This window comes from Castor canadensis, chromosome 14, assembly GCF_047511655.1.
Source record: "Castor canadensis chromosome 14, mCasCan1.hap1v2, whole genome shotgun sequence".
Lineage (NCBI taxonomy): Eukaryota > Metazoa > Chordata > Mammalia > Rodentia > Castoridae > Castor > Castor canadensis.
The window spans coordinates 5,978,382-6,003,476 of record NC_133399.1 but is presented as its reverse complement, the minus strand read 5'-3'; the positions used below and the strand labels follow the sequence as shown (position 1 = coordinate 6,003,476).

Below are 25,095 nucleotides of genomic sequence, written 5' to 3'. Positions count from 1 at the left end.
CATGGGAGTCCTGTAGGAGGCTGAGAAAACTGACAGTGTTACTTGAGCAGGAATTTTCTTTCCATTTCTCCTTGTCTATCTCTGTTTCTCTTATCCAAACTCAGATGGCCAGTCTGCAAGAAGAGACAGGAGATGCTATAGAGTAGGAGGGGTAAAAGTAACCTCCATCATGGCTGAGAAAGATTCAGAGAGAAGGATTTCAATCTTGTGAGAGAAAGGAAAAGTATGACATAGAAATGCATTGAAATCAGAGGAACCAGTTTTTAATGGAACACAGAAATAACTCAGGGGAGGAGGATGATTTTTGTTTAGGAGGGGAACAAAGAGAGGTTGAGACTGGAGTATAGATAAACAGAGACCTGGATATAGGGGAACCTTGGACCACGTCCCAAAGCATTGGAAGTTGTTGAGATTAGAACATTCCAAGTACTGGCAAAGAACGCAATAAGCAAATATCAGTAAAAGTTCTGATAACAAATCTATGCACAATCAAAACTTCCTATTAAATTTAATCTATGCATAATTCACAAACCTCTCTCCATTCATTCCTAGCTGATATGGTTGGGAGCAGCATTCACAAAAGGCCAATATGGGAGGGATTTTTTCTCTTCCTTGAGACTATTGGAAGGTATTGGAACATGTAAAAGGTAGGAGTCAGCAGGAGTCCTCAGATCTTTGGAGATCGGCTTTCAATGGAGTTCATTGGGTCCTATGTTTCTCTGCTTCTGCTCTTTTCCTCCCTGCCATGATGTGAATCATTCTGTTCCATGACATGCTTCCCACCCTAAGTGCTGCCTGGAGTCAGGCCTAAGAGTACAGAGCCATTTGATAGGATATGGGACTCCTTAACTGCTTTAACATCTTTAATCATGTAGCTTCGTTGCCTCATAAGTTGGTCATAGTGTGGATAGTTGTTAATATATTCCTTCCTCCTCCCCCAGCATCTGGTAACTGATATTCTGAACTTGAGGAGATCAAAGCGCAGGTCATTTTTAACACCACTTTTCATTCTGTGGACTTCTTTTCCAGTCTTTCAGCCATCACCTTCATTCTCCTGAATCTCAACATTGTCAGCAGTGAGGTCATCTTCACTCACAGACTTTTCAGCTATCTGGCTAAGCAGAGTCAGCAGACCCATCATGTGTACCCACCACTTCTTCCATTATTGCCTCCGTGTATAACTTTCCTATAATTTACTCATGCGACTATTCATGATCTTCCTTTCTATACATCCTTCCTACAACTTACCCGACTTCTATACACATTTCTCTCATTTCAGAAACTGGTTTTTCCTAGATCATATCATCCTTTAAAACCACAGTTATGGCTACCAAAGCCTTTTTGGGGGGTGGGAAGACATAAATATTTTTCCTAGTAGTTTCTGGATGACACTGATATAATACCCTGTTTGTGATGGAACATATTTTCATACTAATGTAATAATTTAACTGATTGGGAAAGTTTTAAAGAAACTTCTTTTTCCTCATACTTTTTGAGGTCCAGGGCGGAAGTGGTGGATCAGGTGAAGAAATTACCTCGACATTTTCTTCTATGTACAACTGTACATATAAATTTATTTTCTTTGATATATAAAACTACATTAATTTCTCTTATTATTTACATGAATAATCTGATTATACAAATATTGTTATATTTTTATATGGTCAGAAGTATTAATTTGATTTTATGTGTATTTATACTGTATACATTTAAACTATGTCTTTGAATGTAATATTATCCAAATACTTTTACTTCCTTGTATCTGTATGTAATGTGTACATCAATCTACATAGGATGAGTTTTTGTCTACTCTTTGTTGACTATATTTTAGAAAGACATGAAAGTGCTGTGACATTTTAGGAAAAGGAAGGGGAGGAGCAGGAAGTATAGTATCAGAGAGCATGTGACTACAGTATATACTTGCAGGAAAATGTTATACTGAAACTAATTAATGTCAACAATTAGTAGATGCTAACCAAATCTCACTGGCTTTTTTTCCTCTTTAGGTTTGCTTTGTATATCCACATAGTCACTGCCTAACTGCTAACTATGAAGTCTATGAAGTCTATTTCAAGGTGTTCTCCTTCCTTAATGAACCTTGCTTCACTGTCAATTTACTTTTGTGTCATGCCTGATTTCATCTCACATAAGACATAAGTACCAAAAATACATGAAAGATATGCATATCAAGAATGGATACGCTGGAAACATTACCAAATATTTCTCCCAGAGATTCTGAATGTTTTCTGTGATATATTTCTTTTTCCAGAACTCTAACAAATATGTGTTGTTGTTAATACCAACCAACTTTCAAACTGTGACTGCATATCCTAGAATTCAATTCTGCCTCCACCCACACTTAGTGCTCTCACTAAAATTTTGGCACATCGTTTCAAAATGTACAGAAAGTTATAGCATGCATTTGCTCCCTTTGTCACCAGGCACTCCCCTGAATATTTAGAAAGGTAGCACCCTGACACAAACCATTAGAATATATTCAAACATTGCCTGAATGGAGCTGATGAAGTACAACCACTTCATCACTCCTAAAGCCTCAGAAATTCCAAAGATTTCAGAAGGCCTGTGCTAGAAACTGTCAAACAGAATGAAAACCTTGAATTGAACTACATACCCACATCATATCTCAAATATGGAAATTCTTTTCCCCATGAGAAAAAATATGCAAGTGTGTTTCTTAAAAGTAATCATGCTAAATTACATATTTTGCAGATATTGTTGTGCTAAAATGCATAATATTGTCCCTTGGAAATGGGCTAATGAATCTACTTCTCATAGCAGTACACATATTTGTGGTGGCTCAGGGAGGGAGGGAGAAAAAGTACAAAAGGATAAATATGAATGTGTGTTGTGTAAAAACAGATTGATTACCCCTGCCACCCATGTATTTTCTTTTATTTTTCTATGTTTATAGTGTAAATGCAGGACAGCTGGTTCCCAATATACAACATGTAGTCTGATTTCTAGAAGTTAAAGAGGCTGTCAGTGATGCCAAAAATAGAGTTAGTACACTTTGTGTTAAGAGTCCTAAGAAAACATTCTTAAACTGCTTAGGAAGTGAAATTCTTAAAACCTCTGGAAACATGACAGATACATAAAGTTGATCAGTGGATTTATAGAGATGGGAAGGTTTCTAAGTTAGATTTTTCCTTTCAAATTATATGCTACTGTTTTTATAGTGGGAAATATGTCCTTTTGAAGAACATCTAGTGATTCTAGATGATTAGAAGTTTATAATGTAAAAACAGATGGCTAACTCAGTGCCCATTAAGTATTTTTGATGACTTTATAGGAATGGGTGCATTTGGGGATGAACTTCTTAAACTTGATGTCTTGGAGAGTACGCTGATGGCTCACTGTGTGGCAGCAGGTTGAGGTGGGGTAAAAGAAGTATGCATAGAATATGCTCTGTGCCTGTTTTGTTGGCTGAGGCTGTCTAGCCATTGTTCAACATGCATTTCAGTCCATACTGCTGGGTGTTAATGGATAAGTTCTAATGTCTAAATATATTAAAAGGAGGGAATAATTCCTACATAAATGCCCTTTGTTAGATTTTAGTAAGAGTGATCTTTATTAGCCAGTGGATGGGTGAGGTAGGGCTTTTTGCTAGTATCTGCACATCAAGATGTATATTCATTATAACAAAATCTATATGTGCACTTTTATTTAATATATGCTTTTATTGTGCACAAAGTTAATTGTTACAACAACATCTAGACTTTATACATGTCTTCAGGTGACAGGGTATCATAAAAAGTAGGGCTACTAAATTAGCCAACTTGTAAATACAGAAAAGATTCATCTTGAACATGGAACTGTCACTACCTCCAGGCAATGTGAATAGTATTTCTTCGTTAGCCTGGCAGCAGTGGGGCATTAAGAAGTCTCCATGGAGAGTTACGTGCATGTGTGATCAGATTTACAGTTTGATGAGTGTCATTGACCTGCATGTAGCTTCTGGCTGTATTAGAGGGATACACTAATTCTGTGGGAACATGCTTCCTGCTAACATTTGAGCACTCTAGACATGATAATGAGCTTTCCTAGAGACTATGCTTAGTGTACTCTGTTCCTTTATGTGTCATGGTAAGTGGAGCATTATGGGAATGCAACATTGTAGCTCTGCCAATACTTTTGTCTAGAGAGAGGCCTGTGGCCATTTCTGTCTTCAGTGATATTTATGCCCTAGAAGGACGGATTATATTTTTTTTCTAATAGATTACTTTGATAAACAAGTACATACTTGATAAGTATGTACTTGCTTATCAAGCTATTCATATTCCTTTGTAATTTTGAGTTGGGGAGCATTCAGAACGTGTGGAAAAGCATGTCAGACCATATGATCTCAGTTATCTATAATGGACTCTTGTGTGTACTTATAGGATTTAGAACATTCCAACTGTACTGCTTGTTGCTATGGGTGATTACATTCTTTTTTTCATGTATTTGTTTCCTGTAATACACAAGATAACTAAAAAGTAAATTGAATTTTTTTTAAAACTGAACAATATAAATATAATAGTGTCTTTCTCTCAGCATGGGTTTCTCAGGCTTGTCTTCATTGGCACACATCATAATGTCTTCCCAACTACCTGAAGGCAAAAGGAAACTGGTGAAATCATTTATCCTAAATATCATAACCATCATAAATAGCTGTGATTAACCCAGGCTTCCTAATCTTTTCTGTGCTAGAAAAGGAGCACAGAACAAACACTATTCCCATTACCCCCTTTAAAATGTCAGACATTCCACACACACACATTCCAAATGTCCTCCTCTTTCTTCAAAACAGATTATGTGAAATAGTAAGTGCATATGTCTTTAAAATGATATGAAAATAGTTTTGAAGTGAAGTTTGACTAACCTTAAACTCAGCAAAAAACACCCTTGTTTATTGTCCCCATATACCATAATGATGATGGGGGCCAGTGGCACAGGCCTGTATTATTAGTTACTCTGGAGGAGCAAGTCTGGACAAATAGTTCATGAGACCCTGTCTAAAAAAACCAAAATGAAAACAAGATTGGCAAGTTCGCTGAGTTGGCAGAGCACCTGCCAAAGTAGTGTGACCTCCTGAGTTCAAACCCCAGTACTGCCAAATGCAAAGAAACAAACCCAAGAACAACCCCAAAGAGAACCCAATGAGCCTAACTCCAGTGGTTCATGCCTCTAAAACCAGGCATATGGTAGACTTAGATCAGGAGGATGACAGTTAAATTCAGTATAGGAAAATAGTTTGTGAGACCTTTGTCACCAAAATTACCAGGTTGAAAATGACTGGAGATGTGGTTCAAGCTGTTGAGAACATCTTTTGCAAGTGCAAATCCCTGAGTTCAAGACCCAGTCCCCAAAAGTAAAAGAAGCAAAGAAGGAAACAAGCAAGATCAAGGTTAATTCAGAACACTGATTATGCCAAACTGCATGTCTGTACTCTCCTAATTTCTTTCTATTCTTGTTTTCTCCTCTTTTTCTGCTTTAATACATCTGCAAAACTTACCTTTGGGGCTCTCCCCCTAATGTAATATTCTTGAAGTCATTGCCTAAGCTAATCAGCATTTCATTCTCAACAATGTCTACAAACAACCTGTGGCAATTGAGAGCTAAGTCAGAAGGGCAAAAATTGTCCGCTCCACTCAGAAGCCAACCACATGTGGATGTGAATCCATACTTCCAACAATCTGACAATGTGCTGGATTTGTGGAAATTCAGGGATTTATAGTCAGTGCTGGGACCATTGCCTGAAGTGACAGGTCATAGAATTTAGCACATGCTTCCCTTGAACCTCCAGGATTCCAAAGGAAAAAAAATCCTAGTAAAGAGAAAGTAGAGATGAAGACAGCATGGCAGGACTACATTCCTCTAAAACTGCACAAATACTCAGAAGTTTCCCATGAGCACCCCACTGTGAACTCAGTCTGGGAAAACAGGGTTTGGGGGAAGAACCTCCCAGCAAGGTCTATAGGGTGCAATGAAATTGCCTCACAAGTCAGAACTCCATAACTGGTTTTCTGTCTCACAGCACACTCCCATACTTTAGGGAACAGGAGACCAAAGTCAGTTTAAGTTTCTACTCAAAAATACTGTCAAATCCACACTGGAGATTCCAAGAAGGTGGCTAGAGGGAGGAAGCAGAAAGCATGCCTCCTAAAGTAAAATCTTGGAGAGATGCTGGGGATACATCTTACAGGGAAAACCACTGAGATGTAGCAAAATGTTGACTCCTCCACACCTCCAGCCTGCACATAGCATCTCCACTTCAAGTTAAATGGAGAAACCTGGAGGGCTCCCGTGCCACTGCCAGATGCCAGTGCCCAGATGGCTTGGGAAGACATGGACCACAAGGTAACAGGCCACAGAGGGACCCTGGGCCAGATCAGCATAGCCCCCTGGACAGACTGACCTCCACCCAGGGAAAAAAGAAAAAAAACTGAATAATAAGCAATAATAACAAAAAAGACATGTAGCAAAGAGGGTGGGGCACCCTGAGTGCTGAAAAGGGGGGGTGGGGAAATCCCTCACAACAAGTAGGCTGCAGAAGGCAGGTGCAGCAGCACCCACCCAGCAACCAGGAGAGGGAAAGCTTGAAAAGTGTTTGTGGGAGGAAAACTCCACAGGAAAGGGATGAAGATCCCCCTTCCCAAGTGAACTGTAAATAAACACAAAGGCCTGAGAAAGCTGGTGCAGTGTCACCACCCCCAGTGTGCTTAAAAAGGGGAAAGCTTGTAGCAGTGGTGGTCATTCCCAGGAGAACTCTAAGTAAAGAAAGCCTGAGGGGCTAAGTGAGTGCTAAGCTCACTCCTGAGATCTGCATAAATAAAGCCTCCAACAACAGCAGGCTGACAGCAGCAGGCAGGTGAGACATGGCCTCAGACAGCCATTCACAGAACTCTCTCCAGACTCTTTTTTTTTTCTCTCTAACTTTGATGAGACAGCAACCGAACTACACCTGTGTGCTGAAAAACTTACTGAAAATGTATTGCATTTGAACTTGGGACACATAGTGGGTTTTTTTGTTGTTGTTCTGTGTTGTTATGTTTTGTTTTGTTCTTTTTAGTTTTTTTTCCCATTTGATGAGACAACAACAGAACTACTTGTGAGACACCATCTCCAGGATTGGAGGCTGAAGAGCTAACACCAGTATTATTAAGACTGAAACTTTATTGCATTTAAACTTGGAGATTTTTTCCTCATTTATTTTTTTTTCTTTATTTCCAATCCTTTTTCTGTCTCTCTAATTCCTCTTCAGCTTACTGTTGATTAGTACACTATCCCTCCCTGTTTACATCTTTGAAACATTTTTGTTTGTTTCGTTTTTTCTACTTGATTGTTTATGTTTTTCCCTTTTTCTTTAACTTCTTTGCTTTCCATCTTCTCTCACCCTTCCATTCTAAATATGACCATTGTTGTTATTACAAGCTAGAAAATACTTAATTGCACACAGTACAGGCATAATAACAACACCAAGAGCAACAACGGGAACACAGAAAAAACAGGGACACCAGTTTCCCAACAACAAAAAATTAGTACAGGAACCAGAGGGAAATGAAGAAAACAAGTACTCAGATCCAGACTCCAACAAAACGAAGATAAACTATGCCAAAGAACCCAATGAAACCCACAAGAACAATCTAAAAGAAGAAATAGTACAGATTATCAGTGAGAATTTTAGAGATGATACTGGGTATGGCCAGCCAAAATGTACAGGAGACACTCAGAAACTCCAAGACAACAAAATAGAGAATTTGAGAAAGCACAAGAAGAAATAAAAGAAACCATAGAAGCACTGTATAAACACCAAAGTGAAACAAAGAACACAATTAATAAAGAGATAAATGAACTCAGGACAAAAATAGACAACATTAAGAGGAGGTGACTCAGGATATGGAAGACCTCAGAGAAAAGAATGAAACAGAATTACAAAACAAAAGGGAAGGTCAATCCAGCAGAATAGAACAAACAGATGACAGAATCTCAGAACTCAAAGATGAAATGATAATTAAAGGAAAAACTGGAGAACTATTAGTTAAACAACTCAAGACATGTGAAAAGAAATTGCAAGAACTCACTGACTACATCAAAAGACCAAACCTGAGAATCATGGGCATTGAAGAAGGAGAAGAGGTGTAAGCAAAGAGAATGTGTAATATACTCAACAAAATAATAACAGAAAATTTCCCAAATCTAGAGAAATCTATGCCCATACAGATGCAAGATGCCTCCACAACACCAAGCAGACCAGATCAAAATAGAACTACCCCGCAGCATATCATCATTAAAACAACACTTACAGAGACCTGAGAAAGAATATTGAAGGTTGTAAGAGAGAAACAACAAATAACATACAAAGGTAAACCCATCAAAATCACAGCAGACTTCTCAACAGAAACATTAAAAGCAAGAAGAGCCTAGGGTGAGATCTTCCAGGCACTGAATGAAAATAACTTCAACCCCAGGATACTCTACCCAGAAAAACTGTCATTCAAAATATATGGAGCAATAAAAGTCTTCCGTAACAAGCAGAAACTAAAACAATATGTGAACACAAACCACCACTACAAAAGATTTTTCAAGGGATTCTGCACACAAAGTGAAACCCAACATAATCATGAAAGGGCAGGCAGCACTAAACTAAAGGAAAAGAAAAAGCAAGACAGTAGAGAGTAACCTCAACTTAGGTACACATAATCAAACCTTCAAACAACTAAGACAACTGAATGACAGGAATCCCCATACACATATCAGTACTAACACTTAATGTTAATGGACTTAATTCCCCCCATCAAAAGGCATAGTTTGATGAACTGGATTAAAAAGGAAGATCCAACAATTTGATGCTTACAGAAAACCCATCTCACTGACAGAAATAAGCATAGGCTTAGGATGAAAGGCTGGAAGAAGATTTAACAAGCCAATGGCCTGCCAAAACAGGCAGGAGCAGCAATACTTATCTCTGACAAAGTAGACTTCAATCCTACATTGATCAAATGAGATGAATAAAGACATTACATACTAATAAAAGGGGAACTAGACCAAAAGGAAATAACAATTATCAACCTATATGCACCCAATGTCAATGCACCCAATTTCATCAAACATACCCTGAAGGACCTAAAAGCATATTAACTCCAACACAGTGGTTGTGGGAGACTTTAACACCCCATTATCATCAATAGATAGGTCTTCCAAACAAAAAATCAATAAAGACTCCTAGATCTAAAATATACCATAGATCAAATGGTCATAACTGATGTCTACAGAACATTTCATCCAACTTCTACACAATACACATTCTACTCAGCAGCCCATGGAACCTTCTCCAAAATAGATCATATCCTAGGGAACAAAGCAAGCCTCAGCAAACATGAGAAAATAGAAATTATACCAGGCATACTATCTGATCACAATGCAGTAAAACTAGAACTCAAAAAGAAAAGTAAAGACAAAAAACAGGCAAACAGCTGGAAACTAAATACTCATTCCTTAATGAAGAATGGATCATTGATGAAATAAAAGAGGAAATTAAAAAGTTACTGGAAATCAATGAAAATGAAAACACTACCTACTGGAACCTCTGGGACATAGCAAAGGCAGTTCTGAGAGAAAAGTTTATAGCCATGAGTGCATATATTAAAAAGACTGAAAGATCCCAAATCAATGATACACCTCAAACTCCTAGAAAAACAAGAACAATCAAATCCCAAAACAAATAGAAAGAGACAAATTATAAAAATAAGAGCTGAAATCAATGAACTAGAAACCAAAAAAAATTCATACAAAAATTTAATGAAACAAAAAGTTGGTTCTTGAAAAACTACACAAGATGAACACACCCCTGGCAAACCTGACTAAAATGAGGAGAGATAAAACCCAAATTAGTAAAATCAGGAATGCAAAAGGGGAGATAGCAACAATGACCATGGAAGTCCAGGATACCATCAGAGACTACATCAAGAACCTATATTCAAATAAATTTGAAAATCCTAAACAAATGGACATATTTCTAGATACATATGATCATCCAAAACTGAACCAAGAGGATATTAATCACCTGTATAGATCTATAACACAAAATGCAATTGAGTCAGCAATCAAGAGTTTCCCCAAAAAGAAAAGTCCAGGACCTGATGGACTTTCTGCTGAATTCTATCAGACTTTACAGAAGAACTGATACCAACCCACCTAAAACTGTTCCACGAAATAGAAAGGGAAGGAAAACTGCCTAACACATTTTATGAAGCCAGTATTACACTTATCCCAAAACCAGGCAAAGACACCTCCAAAAAGGAGAACTATAGGCCAATCTCCTTAATGAACATTGATGCAAAAATCCTCAACAAAATAATGGCAAACCGAATTCAGCAGCACATCAAAAAGATTATTCACCACGACCAAGTAGGCTTCATCCCAGGAATGCAGGGGTGGTTCTACATACACAAATCAATCAACGTAATAAATCACATTAAAGGAAGCAAAGACAAAAACCACTTGATCATCTCAATAGATTCGAAAAATCCTCTGATAAGATCCAACACCATTTCATGATAAAAGCTCTAAGAAAACTAGGAGAAAAAGAAAGTACCTCAACATTATAAAAGCCATATATGACAAACCTACAGCCAGCATTATACTTAACGGTGAAAAACTGAAACCATTCCCTCTAAAAATCAGGGATGCTCCCTATCTCCACTCCTATTCAACATAGTACTGGAATTCCTAGCCAGAACAATTAGGCAAGGAGAAGGAATAAAAGAAATACAAATAGGTAAAGAAACTGTCAAAATATCCCTATTTACAGATGATATGATCCTATACCTTAAAGATAGAAAAAACTTTACTGAACAGCTCCTAGACACCATCAATAGCTATAGCAAGGTAGCAGGATATAAAATCAACATAGAAAAATCATTAGTATTTCTATACACTAATAATGAACAAACTTAGAAAGAATATATGAAAACAATTCCATTTACAGTAGCCTCAAAAAAATCAAATACCTAGGTGTAAACGTAACAAAGGTTGTGAACAACCTCTCCTAGTAAAACTATAAACTTCTGAAGAAAGAGATTGAGGAAGACTATAGAAAGTGGAGAGATCTCCCATGCTCATGGATTGGTAGAATCAACATAGTAAAAATGTCTATACTCCCAAAACTAATCTACATGTTTAATGCAATTCCCATCAAAATTCGAATGACATTCATTAAAGAAATTGAAAAATCTACCGTTAAATTTTTATGGAAACACAAGAGGCCACGAATAGCCAAGGCAATACTCAGTCAAAAGAACAATGCTGGAGGTATCACAATACCCAACTTGAAACTATATTACAAAGCAATAACAATAAAAACAGCATGGTCCTGGCACAAAAATAGACATGAAGACCAGTGGAACAGAATAGAGGACCCAGATATGAAGCCACACAACTATAACCAACTTCTCTTTGACAAAGGCGCTAAAAATATATGATGGAGAAAAGATAGCCTCTTCAACAAAAACTGTTGGGAAAACTGATTAGCAGTCTTTCAAAAACTGAAAGTAGATCCATGTATATCATGTATACAAATATTAACTCATAATGGATCAAGGATCTTAATATCAGATCCCAAACTCTAAAGTTCGAAAAGGAAAGAGTAGGAGATACTCTGGAATTAATAGGTAGGAACTATAGGTATAGGTAAGAACTTTCTCAATGGAACCCCAGCAGCACAGCAACTAAGATAGCATAGATAAATGGAACTTCATAAAACTAAAATGCTATGACCCAAGCATTGTATGCATATATGAATAATAAAACTATTTTAAAAAAACTAAAATACTTCTGCTCAACAAAAGAAATGGTCGCTACACTGAAGAGACCAACCACAGAGTGGGAGAAAATATTTGCCAGCTACACATCAGACAAAGGACTGATAACCAGAATATATAGGGAACATAAAAAACTAAATTCTCCCAAAGCTAATTAACCAGTAAAGAAATGGGCAAGTAAACTAAACAGAACTTTCTCATAAGGAAGAATTCAAATGGCCAAAAAACACAAGAAAAAATGCTCATCATCTCTAGCAATAAAGGAAATGCAAATTAAAACCACACTAAGATTCCACCTCACCCCTGTTAGAATAGCCATCATCAGCAACACCACCAACAACAGGTGTTGGAGAGGATGTTATCTTCTTACTTCAAGCCAACTAATCAATAACTTTCCAACAATACCTATTTCAATTTTCTAGGTAAAAGATAGTTATATACACAATACAGAACTTGTTGGACCCCAGTGGCTCGCATGTGTCAACCTAGCTACTTCGGAGGCTGAAGTCAGGAGGATCATTGTTCGAGGTCACCTTGTGGATCTGCAATGGTACCATGTATTACCTCATTAACATATATTCAGATATCACTTAAAGGGGCAAAGGATAACAACCAAAGTTCTCCTATTGGCCATGATATTATAAGAGTTTTAGTAATTCTATGCCAGAAACTGTGATGAAAAGGAAACACAGTTTTTAAAAATATATCACCAAAAAAAATAACCTCTCAAGTTAATAAATCCTTTGAGCAGGAGATCCTAAAGGTCTCTGATTATCCCATGGTCTAGTGCAGGCTTCCTCAATTGTCACAAATTACATTGTGACTAGACAAATTCTATGAATGAAAATACAAAAAACTGAAAACTGACCTAAACGAAACAGTCTTGGTAACACTAGTGGTTTAGACCACCATTCCCCCATTCTACATATTCCCATTATATGTAGATGTCAAAGAAGGGAAGCACATACTTTTGATTCTTACATGTCATCATCTTACTTGATCAACTAAAAAGAACATTAACTATAAAACTTTCCTAATGAAATTCTCTCCTCTTATCAGGCCTGAAGTCTCGGGCCCACACTTGTCCTGAGCCACTATATCAGCCCCTTCTTTACTGTCACCTGAAACACAGTCACAAATCTCAGGATCTCTAGTTGCAGAGCTACTTTGGGGCCCTCCTTTACAAATCATCTCTCACCTTCTTTTTAGTATTCGTTGCTCCTCCCTTGAAAGAACACCCTTTCTTTACCTTGCCTTGAAACACCTGCACTCTCTGTTGGGGTTGTCCTGCCATGGAGACCTAAGTTCATGTTTTGCCCTAACATGCATTTAAGTTTTGGAAAATGATGTCTATGCAGTCTAAAGGGAACATCAATTGTGTTCATAAACCTTTGACAAGTCCCCAAACATTCCCCTCTGGTTGGAAACCCAAGTGCAAGTGCACCACCATTGCAGTGAGTTTTGCAATGTGAGTTCTCTGTAAACTTAGGAATTTACTAGAACATGTATGGGATCTGGTTGTTAATTCAGTACCCTCTTTCCACATTAATATGTAACTCAGAACCATCAGTTTTACCCTGAGAAATTTGAAAGCAGCAGGGACACCAAGGACCACAGTTTGTCCTGGAGGATACCTACTACCTCTCATCATAACCTGATCTAGGGAGAGATTCAAGAGCTCCAGGATGGATCAGGTTACCCAGTAGTAGAGGCCTTGATGACAGGTTCTGGATCTTCTTCACAGATCCACACCCTACAGAGAAGACTGAGTGGCACAAGGCACTCCTGAAACTAACGCCCCAGACTCCAGCACCATGCTGGGGAGGGGATGATCCCTCACCAGTGCTTCAAGCAGGTTCAACTTCCTCACACTCCTGGGGTCTGGCTTGCCAGTTAAAAACAGCATGTCAGGCTTCCGTGGAGAGTTAAGTTCTGCTTACTACCCAACACCAGGCACAAGTCATAGTAGGAGAGAGACAGAATTATGTAGAATTGTTCTCAGCACAATTTCTCAGTGTGATCGAGAAAAGGGCAGAAACTGGAAGGCATTTCCTGTATTAAGCAGAGGGTCCTCCTTAGATGAGCCTGTGATTCACTAGTTTCCAACACTTCTCAGTGGCTAGTGATACAGAACCCACCCCTTGAGATCTGAGTAACAGAAGTGATCCAATATCAGGGGATTTGGAAAAATCAAATCATGGAACAGCTGTAGCTGTTCAGGTTTCCTTTTTGGTGCCTACCCAGCCCAGCTTGGGGACTCATGTAGTTAAGCAGAACCTGCTTTGCAGAATAGACCCTACTTCATCAGCTTGGAAATGGAACCAGGAATATTCGGAGAGAATTTCACACTCATTTTCCCATGGGGACAGCCTGTGATCTCAGAAAAGTTGTGTTCCAGGCCAGGTCAGGTAAGGACTTGCTTGGACAGGAAGAAAGGTCTGATGTTGTCACATATCAGGAATTCGGATCATGCCATTTTCTTCACAGACAATTATTTCTTACAAGTGAAATCTCACCCTAAACTGTATTACCCAAGACAGGAAGAAATACAAACAAGAAACCATAGTTAGTAAGTAAAAGGAGAAGTTGTAGATTTCCCACAAAAACTGTACAAAGGATGCAAAGGAGAAGGCAAAAAAAAACCCAAAATACCCATTAAAGAGAATGCAAACCCTTTGCAATAGTTCAGACAATGAGACTGTTTGACCCAAGTTACAATGAAGACACACGTTCAGAAGGTATAGCATATTACCAAGCATGAATACCAGACTAAACACTGAATTGGTGCCTCGAAGATCAACATTCCCAGACACTGCAGCAAGCACAACAAAGATTTAAATCTGGGGCCTCTGCATGTCTGTTGTCCTCTCTTCTATGCATGGAAATCATGCCCCGTCCTTCAATGTTGACCTTAAACAGAGGGAAAAATCACATGGAAATACTTTATTGTTCTGATAAAAAGAAACTAACATTCATAAACACATTCATGCACCTGCTTTCATAAGTCTTTCTCTAAGCTTACTTTCAGAGACTTTGTGAAATGACAGTATGGCCATAACACTTCTATGCATGTCTGGGTAAATGTCCAATCTTGGCATGGATAGTTTGTCACACATATCTGCATATACAAAAGTATGACTCCTTGTGGTTGCTGTAACTTACAACTTCTTGACAAAACATTCCCCATTCCCTCTTATCTGGCATTGCTTGAACAAATGTCATCCGATGACAAATGAGGGAGGGGTTTGTACCTTGCTTGGGACTATTGGAAGATATCCAAAACTGTATGGGTTTTGGCCAAGTATGAGACCGTCATCAAGGGAGTTCACTGGACCGTACTCTACTTCTGCTCTTCTGCTCCCTGCATGGTGTTTATTCTTTTGCTTCAGCACATGCTCCCCATCCTATGTGTGCCACACCCCATGTCCAAATCCCACAGAGCCATTTCATCATGGATGGGACCTCCATAACCAGGAACCAAAAACAATGTTAACCCTCATAGCTTCACTACCTCAAGAATTTGTTACAGAGTGAAAGCTGACTAATATACTCTTTCCTACTCCCCAAGAACCTGGATTCCACCATTTCAAAGTTTAAAAGATCAAATTAGAACTAATTTTCAACACCTTTTTTTGTTCCATGACTTCCTCAGCCTCTGGACATCATCTTACCTCTTTCCCTGAAGATCTCAAAACCATCAGCAGTAGCACCTTCTCCCTGTGCTTTTCTATTTTCTGAATAAGAAGAGCCTCCAGGCCCATCACATGTAGACACCATTCCTTCAATTTTCTTGGTCGTGGAGATACCTTCCAAAACCCATTGCTTATGTGGACTTATCATTATCTTCCTTTTCCTGTATGCCCATCTCCAGCCCTTTCTCAATCTATGTACCCATTGCTCAGTTCATTAGCAAGGCCCTTCCTAGTCAATATCATTCTTCAAGTTCAGAAAGACTGTAAAAATATGAAGGTATTTTGTTTTTACTACCACAAACTATTTTTCTTTATAGGTTCTGCCCAGTACTGAATATAGAACCTGCTTGTATGAGACCAGTATCACTTGCTAATAGGAAAATACACCAGTATGAGAAATGTATAAGGTAAAGTACATATTTTAGTTTTTGGCTTGTTTTGGATTGTGGGATTTTGGGTTGAACTCACACCTTTGTACTTGTAAACCCAGTACCTATTGAAGTCCATTTTGGAGACATTATTTTGAAGATGGGGGTTACTTCTTTGCCTAGGCTACCCTTCAACACAATCTTCCCAGCATCAGCTTTTGAAGTAAAAAGGATTATAGGCATAATCCACAGCCACCAAGAAAAATTAGTATTTTCATGAGTATCAAGTTCAAATGCCAAAAAGATGTCCCAGGTGAAGGACTTTCTGCTCAACATTTTTTCTTGTGTAGTATGAAACAAAGATATTGATTTATGAATTTTTCAAATAAGAACAATTTATTTATCTTCTATATTTATATGGAAAATTTGTGTTTATCAAAAAAATTCTATTTTATTATGTATCATTGAAAATCTTTTACACATATCTATATTATAAAGTTTACATTAATATTTTCAATGTGTATATTGTCAGAATAGTTTAACATTACAGGTATCTATGTATAAAGACATGTGAAGTAATTCTCTGTAGGAAGAGTTTTAAGTGGCATATGATGACTATTTTAGAGGCATGAAAGTAAAAGCGACTATTTTATGAAAGAAAGAAGACAAGCAGGAGGCTGAGAAGAATATGTACCAGAGTATTTCTGATCAAAGTATTCTACAAAGATGTATGAAAATATCATACTGATCCAGGCACCAATGGCCATTGCCTGTAAGCTGAGGTACTTGGGAGACTGAAATGAGGATGATTGGGTCCAGGCCAGTCCAGGTAAAAGAAAAGCAAAAATAAGAAATGGGAAACAATGATCCCAAAAAATAGACAAAGAAAGAAGGGCTACAGGAGTGACTCAAGTAGTACAATACCTAACAAGCAAGTGCAAAGCCCTGAGCTCCATTAATTTCCATAAGAGCATTCTCTTAAGCATCCTTCATGTAAACATCCATTAAAAAATAAAACTAGACAGATACTTCATATTGACCTAAACAAACTTGAAAATAATTATTCCTTTGAGAAGGCAGAGATGGCAGCATTGTATTATCTTAATATGCACATTCTTAAGTAAGACAATAAGATATCTCCCTACTACATTAGTTCCCTGGCCTTCACAGTTCATGACTGTCAACAGATGGTCTGTTCCTGGAAAAATGTATATGTCTCCTTTGTCCATTTGAAACTCTTATTTTGATCCCAATCCTATTCTGAGTCACATATCCAGTCATTTCTGTAGCTAATGCTAAGATGCGTATATGTTTTTCCCTTTAAAAGACACTTAATTTTCAGCTGGCATAATCACCAGAGACTCTCTCATGCTTCCCAATTTAAATTCTTGATTTGCTATTTTGTTTGGATGGATGGGGTTTGAAGACAGTGCTTTGTGCTTGCATAGCAGGCACTACACTGCTTGAGCTGCACCACCAGTTTAAATTCTGCATTTGAAGCTCTTTCAGATAATATTGTGAAATTTTGGATGATAATGGTGACTTTATTTTTGTTTTTGTCAACTGTAAGCTGTCTCACCACCTCTTTAAGGAGGACACACATACAATATTCCAAATACATCCTCACCTTTGGTAAATGCTGGGGTTCACAGCACAAGCCTGGAGAATCCACTCCTCAATAAGGAAAGGTGTGTTTTCATGAAGACCTCACCTAAAGTTGGAGATTTATGGTCTTTCTGTTTGTGAATAATTGCTCAAAGCAGAGTTTGCAGTATTTTATCATGTAGGAAGTGCCCCCTCAAGGAAGTAGTGCTCATCTGTTCATTTATTTTGTTACTCAATGTCAGAAGTCTTCATACACTGTTAAAAAAGGAATAACATTAGAGAGAATTTATTAGCCTATCTTAATTATGCAAAATAATGGGCCTCTGGGCCTCACACTCACTGATATTATGGTATACCAATTGAGTCAAATCTCTACCCTTCTTTCAGTGGGTACAGATGAGATCAGGTGTTCCCTTTTTTATCTTTTACTTTGGGGACCTTTTCTGACCTGGAACCAATCCTCCTCAACTCAGATTCCAAAAAACCTCATATTATAAGCATGTAATCAGATTGGGATCTGAGATATTTATACTGAGTGCAGAACCTTGGAGGACACCTGGCTTTATTAGCAGTGGGAAATGGTGAAAGCATGTCCAGGCTGTGCAGTTGGGCAAAATGGGCCACAGTCACCTTCTAAATATGTGAATTGAACCCACTGTTGAGGACACTCACTCTTTGGGCCCCTGAAGCCATATGGCCAGTCCAGTCAGGGAGTCAGGACCTCTCTGAATTCTCCTGTCTTCTTCTTGTGAAGAGATTCATCTTAGCCCACAGTCTTTGCTGTACTTCTCCACACCCTTACCTGAGGCTTCCTGTCTGCATGTAATGGCAGGAATTTGGAGGACACTCTAGGCTTGCTTATGAAGTTTGTGTGGGGAGGACCATCACAGTGTGGTGTACCCTGAGACTGTTTCTCATTGTTTTATGGTGAAATCATGACAAACACAGGACATTACTTTGGTTTATGTATTACAGTAGATGGTTTTTGAAAAGTAAGGTATGCAGACATTCCAGTGGTCAAGGAATTGAGCCTTTCTTTCAAAGGGAGAAGGAAACAAGAGTACAAAGAAATTGGGGGTGCTGCTGGAGTGGCTCAAGTGGTAGTGTGCCTGCCTAGCAAATGTGAGGCTTTAGTTCATGCCCCAATACAAACTGCACCGATCAGGGGACAAAAAAACTTGCTGTAGAGGTGGTTTGTTTGCACTGATTAATTCAGATAACATAGCAAAGCCATGAGCATTTGGGAAAGTATGGGGGCTTGTCAAAGGTTGTAAAGGCTAGGTGGATCATGGAACTGTAAAAGGAAGTGTGACTGCTCTGGAATAGCGAATGATCTTCCTGAGAGATAAGGTGCTGTCTCTTTGGACACTGAGTGTGGAATTCCCTCTGCAGACTGCTGGCCTGATTTGCAAGTGGAAGAATCAGTTTCTACCCTGAAAGATCAGGAGCAGCTTTGGCTAAACTGCAATGAATCCCCAGGTTTGGCTGGGTAGGGACAGAGAGGAGACCAAGACTGCTAAGTGCTGTAGCTGAAATCAGGTATTTTGTCCTGTCACACTTCTCCACTTAGTGGTCTTGGATCACAAGCCAATGACGTGTACTGTAGATAGTAAACTGTAGGAAAATACCAATCAAAGGCCAGCAGGAAGAGGACCCACTGCTTAAAAAAGATAAAGATCTATCTCAGGGGATACAAAATAAGTTGTCATAAAGGTACAAAGTAAGTTGTCATAAAAAGTTGGAGCTTATAGATACTTATGTAAGTGATTAAGTTGACTAAAGTCTTAGAGTTACATTAAAGGTTTTATAAGGTCAAAATTTAATTACTGATTTTAAACTAAAAACTTAGTTCTCTAATGTCATAACAACAAGGCTATCTTTAAAATATTGTGTAGTTTCTGATAATATTTACACAAAAATTGTCTTAAAATGGTTATTGTTTGTCAAGATAAGTGTCAGGGAATTTTTGATGCAACAGGTTAATCCACAAATTTGGGAAGACAAGATTTATTAAAACACAGAAAAACAAGAGGCAGCTAAGCACATGGAGTACTGCTGTACTGATATAAGGGTTGAGACAGATTTACTTATGTAGAGCCAAAATTCACCCTCCAGATAGGATTTAAAAAACTCATAAAGGAACACTACACTGGAAGTCAAGATCTTCCAGTTTTTCTTGGACTCAACAGAGTGCAGGTGATGGTTCTACTCCTTCCACATGTTGGATGAAGGGAATTTTTGCCCTGGGATGTCCAGATTGGGCATGTTATTTTAGAGGGGCTCCATTGACTAGAGGTTGGTGGAATCCTGCTGTATATAATAAACCATGGGTTAATGTCAACACTCTGGGATGTGACCCCTTCTCAATATCTGAGCTATGATTCTTGGCCACTATATTTCCTAACTCCAAACTTAGTCCCCATAAATATTTACCTGTGTTCTCTGATTTTTGTCAGAGTTTCAACTACTGAGGTAATTGAGTTATGCTCATTTAGGAGTTGGTTTATGTAGGGGTTAACATTGAAGACAGTCATGTTAGAACTAGACCTCCTATGCAGACAGTTTGCTTTTATCTCCCTGGATAGATGCCAAGGATAGTGGGCAGACTTGGTTGTCCAGCAACAATATGCCTCAGTGACCTTCCTGGAGCTTGTCTGATAGCCCCCTATATCTAGACCAAGACTGTGCATGGCAGTGGACTCTAGCTCTCTTGCTGGGGTTTCCCTCCCCAGGGCTCCTGCATAAATAATGAATCCTGTACTGGTGTTTGAGCCATTTCTCTGTCTCTTCCAGGCCTCTTATTCTCTAACAGATTTATGAAATTTTCTAGATGACTTCATGGTTAAACAACTGTTGTCTTGGGTGATTCTAATACAGATCATACCCTATATGTCCTGTGACTGAGCTTTTTGGGTTTGCTAAAACTGCTCTTTTCCCCCAAAACTGATAAAAATCTAAGATTTATGACCTCCATAAAACTGGGATGCTGTTGCTGGTTCCTGTAAATTAAATATTTTTATGTTTTTCAAATATATAAAGCCTTCTAAAATAAAAAATTTAGATAAACACTGTAACAAAAGTAATGGTACTGATAAAAGGTTTTATTAGTTGCTAAATTGCCCATCAAAATTTTAGCCATGACTCTTAAGTTTTTGCCATTACAGTTCTGATCCTTCAGGGACATTTACAGTCAAGTCCATAAAATAAATGACTCTAATACCTGCTTATGTGTAAAAACAGGTTACCTTTTAGACACCTGCTTTTGTTAGATTAGGTTTTGCATGTCTTTGTCTAGAAGCCTGCTGCCAAAGAGCCACTACTACTAAGACTCTTTGTTGCTTAAATTTGGCCAGAAGGGTCTACTTGGCACTGACTCCCACCTGATCTACTCATTATTCCCCATCCCCAAACATGGGACCCAAATCAAACAAACAAACCAAATCCAGAAAAGAGTGACCAGTCAAGAAAGATTTTCAGTCTATGGTCCTACCACCCTGAACACGCCCTATCTCATTTGGATTCGGACGCTAAGCACTGTCGGGCCTGTTGAGTACATGGATGGAAGACAGATCTTCAGAATAGACTGCTCAGAGACAAGAGTTGGAGACAATGTGGGGAATGCCATGAAAGTTCAAATGGAGTCACAGATGCCAGACCTCTCAAAAATAACCAAGGCCGACAGGATAAAAGAAATGGTTCTTATGCATGTGTGGCTTTCTGGCATTAAAGCCCTTACAGACACAAACTCATATTTTTAGACAGGGTCTTCTACTTAAATAGAGACAAATAACTATTTCTACTGGCTCTAAACATGTCCTTTAGTACTTATAGATGGTGGCTTTTATTTTATTTTAAACAATGAGTTATCTTGGAAATATATACTAACAGTATATTGTTGCCATGTTAATTCTACTTGGTTAAAAAAAATACTGTTTGGATTTTTTAAAAAACTAAAATGTCAAACCATTAAAACCCCATTGGAAGGGCCCTTTTGTTGTTAGGTTTTCTACTCTCACCAGAGTTAAAATAGCAGTGATTGCTCCTTGGATCCACCACTGTTGAGTCAAGCCAGCTTCTCTCAAGTGGAAGTGCATCCCTGATCCAGCTTAACCATGCAGGGTCACACTCCAGAACCGAAGTACCTTTCCCTGGCAGGACTCCACTTCCCAGGAAACAGCAGGGGACCAAAAACAATGGAATGACACGCCTGCACTACTCACCACTGGAAGCTGACTAGTCTCTGCATGGCAAAGGTTGAGGATTGAACTTCCCAACAAGACAAATGGATTGTTCTTCACTCCAGTTATTTCAGTGTAATGCATTGTCGCCCCTTTTCTGTATCTACCGCTGTAGTTCTCACCCTGGTCTTTGCCAAAGGATTGGAAGATACCGCCCTGGCTGATTGATCTCACAGTGAAAGATTTTTATTAACTCTCTTCTATCTCTTTTGGGAAGGCTACATAATTACTGTTTATTGTTAATTATCTGGTTTAACAGAGGGCTAAATAAGCAGCTCTTTTTTGCAAGGGGAAAGCTGCTCCTAACTGCACTTGTGGCACCTGTAACCCTGTATATTTCACTGTACATAAGTCATCTGATTAAACACAGGGAAAAGTAATTAATACAAAAATAGATAAAAAGGGTCTTGACCATGAGAGTCTGATACACCTCAAATTAGTAACTGTTTCCCATGAGATTTCCTCATACCAAGTGTTTCACTCCTTTTATAAGGAGATGAAAAATAAATTTTCCATCTCTGCCAAAGCTAAAAACTTGCTCCTATCACTGGCTGACTCTATAGCAGAGACACTAAATTTCACTTCATGCTATGTTTGTGGGGGCCCAACATGAGAGTACCACATATATATGTATGTATATATGTGTATATATATTTATAAGTGTGTATATATACAAATGTACATATATGATAAAGAAAAAATGGGGTTCCTTACAAATTGGCAATTAAAAAGATGACAAATGTCCTCCTGAGTAAATCACCTACGATTATGTTCCACCCACCTGGGGAAAAAAAGTTCTAGGGCTATCACACCCCTATATATATGTTCAACTGCAACATCACGCTACAGGCTGTTGTTAAAATTATAACTAATAAAACTACAAAAGCCCTCATTTTGCTATCACAACTCTAAAATGTACAATGCAGCTATCAAAAGCACTTGGCTTTAGACTAATTGCTTGCATCAGAAAAAGAAGTTTGTAAAAAAGTTTAACCTAAACACCTGCTACTTACAAATTAATGAACAAAAAGTTTATAGAAGAGATCACAGACAAATTTTTATAGTTTTAACATTTACTCACATAACCCACTACTTCTTTATGACTGTAGTAAATCCCTAAATTTATAGGAATCTGTGCTTTGCCCAAATCACTGCAAGGGGATTGTATATGCATTTGGTGTTCAAGATGAAGAATAGATTTGGGGAAGTATTTAGGGTTTGAGGCTGCTGCTCCTTCGGACATAATTGATGTTGACCTTGCCATGGATCTAGACAGTATTTTCAAAAATGAAATACATATTGAGGTAGGACATGAACATAGTGAAAGGAGGTTACAGTGGCAGGACAGCACCAACTGCAAGGTCAGCAGGATCTTAAGGATGAGATGAAGCAGGGTTGTTTTATAGGGAGGAGCAAAAAGGAGCAGAAAGAAGGTGGGAGGCTAGGGAAGATGCAACAGACAACATCTGCCTGGGCACAGAGATTCTTTCCCTGAGACCAACCTGTCCTTAGAGTGTCAGTAAAGGAGGTGTCATTTGCTGGTTCTTATTGGACATGGTCAGAGTTCACAGACTTGGAGGAAGCAGAGAACATTTAGGGCAATTTGCTTAATGAGTGTTCTATTTCTTGTGAGCTTAACTGATCACAATTTTGAGGCAGAAAGTGTGGAAATTGAGTTTGTGCTTGCCTTCCTGTAGATTCAAAAGGGAAGGACATGTAAGTGTAATGAGAACAGGAAGTGTGATGGGGCAGTTATCTTTAATCACCAGTGTTCACCAGGAGTACTTGGGTAATCCTGGGTAAGTTTTCAGCTGTTCACATTTGCATTCCGATCATTGGTTTAGTCACAATGTGCTTGGTGACACTTAAGAAAGCCTGTCATAGACAGTGAGAAATAAGATACCTTTGGGATATGCCTGCCTCAAAAAAGCTTAATTTCAGAGTTTATGTGTGTTGCTCTTGGTCCCAGGTTATGCTACAGAGTAAGTAAAACTCAAAATGTCCTGAGCAATAGGAGCATATTTGATTGTTTGTCCTTGGCTCTTATTAGGTGGTGTTGATATGGCAGTAGTGAGATGGTCTAAAGTGGTACAGTTCTTATCAAGCATGAACCCCTGAATTCAAACTCCAGGACCACAAAAAAATTATTGAGTTCCTGCTCAGTCTTCGTGACAAAAAGAACCCAAACAAATCCCAGTCACAGAGCCTCATCCTTGTAATCCTAAAATCTCAAGAGACAGAGATCAGGAGGATTGTGGTACAAAGCCAGCACATGCAAAATTGTTCAACAGACCCCACCTGAAAGAACTGATCAGAAAAAAAGTGCTGGACTACTGCCTCAAGTGGTAAGAGCACCTGCCAACTCTCAGTTCAAACCCCAGTTCCATCCCCCAAAAAAACAGCGATCCAAGAGGTTGGTCCCAAGCCCTTTGTATATGCATACTCACATGAATGGAAATTTGATGGGGGAGACGTATGGATACACATATGCATTTCAATATGATATGGGGGGCAGTAATGTTGCACATGTCTGAAAGCAAAGATAGTCATGAGAGTCCAGAAGAGGGTTGGAAGTTGGACAACAGCCATGGATAACATGTGTGCAAAATAAAATCCACATAAAACCACTTCATTGGAACACTTCACACTTTCCAAAGGTCAAAAACTAAAGAAACTGTTATACAGTAAGTCACAAATAGAGTCCTCCAAATTTTTATTCCTGCATGTGAGTAGTGTCTAAAATTTGTCTTCTAGCCTGGCTTTGTGGTTCAAGTGGTAAAATGCACACCGAGCATGTATTACACCCTGAATTCATCCCCAAATCCTGAAAAAGAAATAGGAAACTACAAGTGTTTTTTCCAGTAGTTGGGATCTACTAGAAGACACTTTATATACTGAGCTCATGAATCTGTAGTAAAATGTAGCTTCTCTCTAGGTTCTCTGGCTCTCCTCTCCTGCTAACATTTGGTTTGCACAGTAAATAGAACATTCACCCACTGGCATATTTCTTGCTGTTTCTAGAATCAGCAGAGCTGCCTTGGTTTCCTGATTTTCCCAATCATTGGCCTCAAGCACAAATAGGGCCAGAGTTTCTGCCTCCAACTTTCTTGGAAACATTGGACCAAATTGTGAAAATTTATTAACAGTGTCTTATCATGGCTAAAATTGCTTCCTGTGGTACCAAAATCATTGTAGACATTCCCAATACCATTATACTAACCACAACTATGTGTGATATCAAAGCCACCTTCATCACTGAAATTTCCTCCTTGACCAAATTAACCATAATTAACAAAATCAATTCGTGACAACCACCAAAGATTCCAGAAACTCTTCACCCAATTTGGCTAGAGGAAAAGCTAATTAAATA

The 25,095-nt window shown here is 38.5% G+C and overlaps 1 protein-coding gene across 1 annotated transcript in view; it reads right to left on the bottom strand.

The window, feature by feature from the left end:
* Positions 1-1,671: 1,671 nt before the first annotated feature.
* LOC109676367 (uncharacterized) overlaps positions 1,672-25,095 on the bottom strand; it is a 71,174-nt gene continuing 47,750 nt past the window's right edge. The window contains exons 5-6 of the transcript XR_012441259.1: positions 17,510-17,742; positions 1,672-14,732 (exon numbers count right to left, since the gene is read on the bottom strand). The gene's annotated coding sequence lies outside the window, so the exon portion shown is untranslated. The remainder of the gene's footprint in view (positions 14,733-17,509; positions 17,743-25,095) is intronic.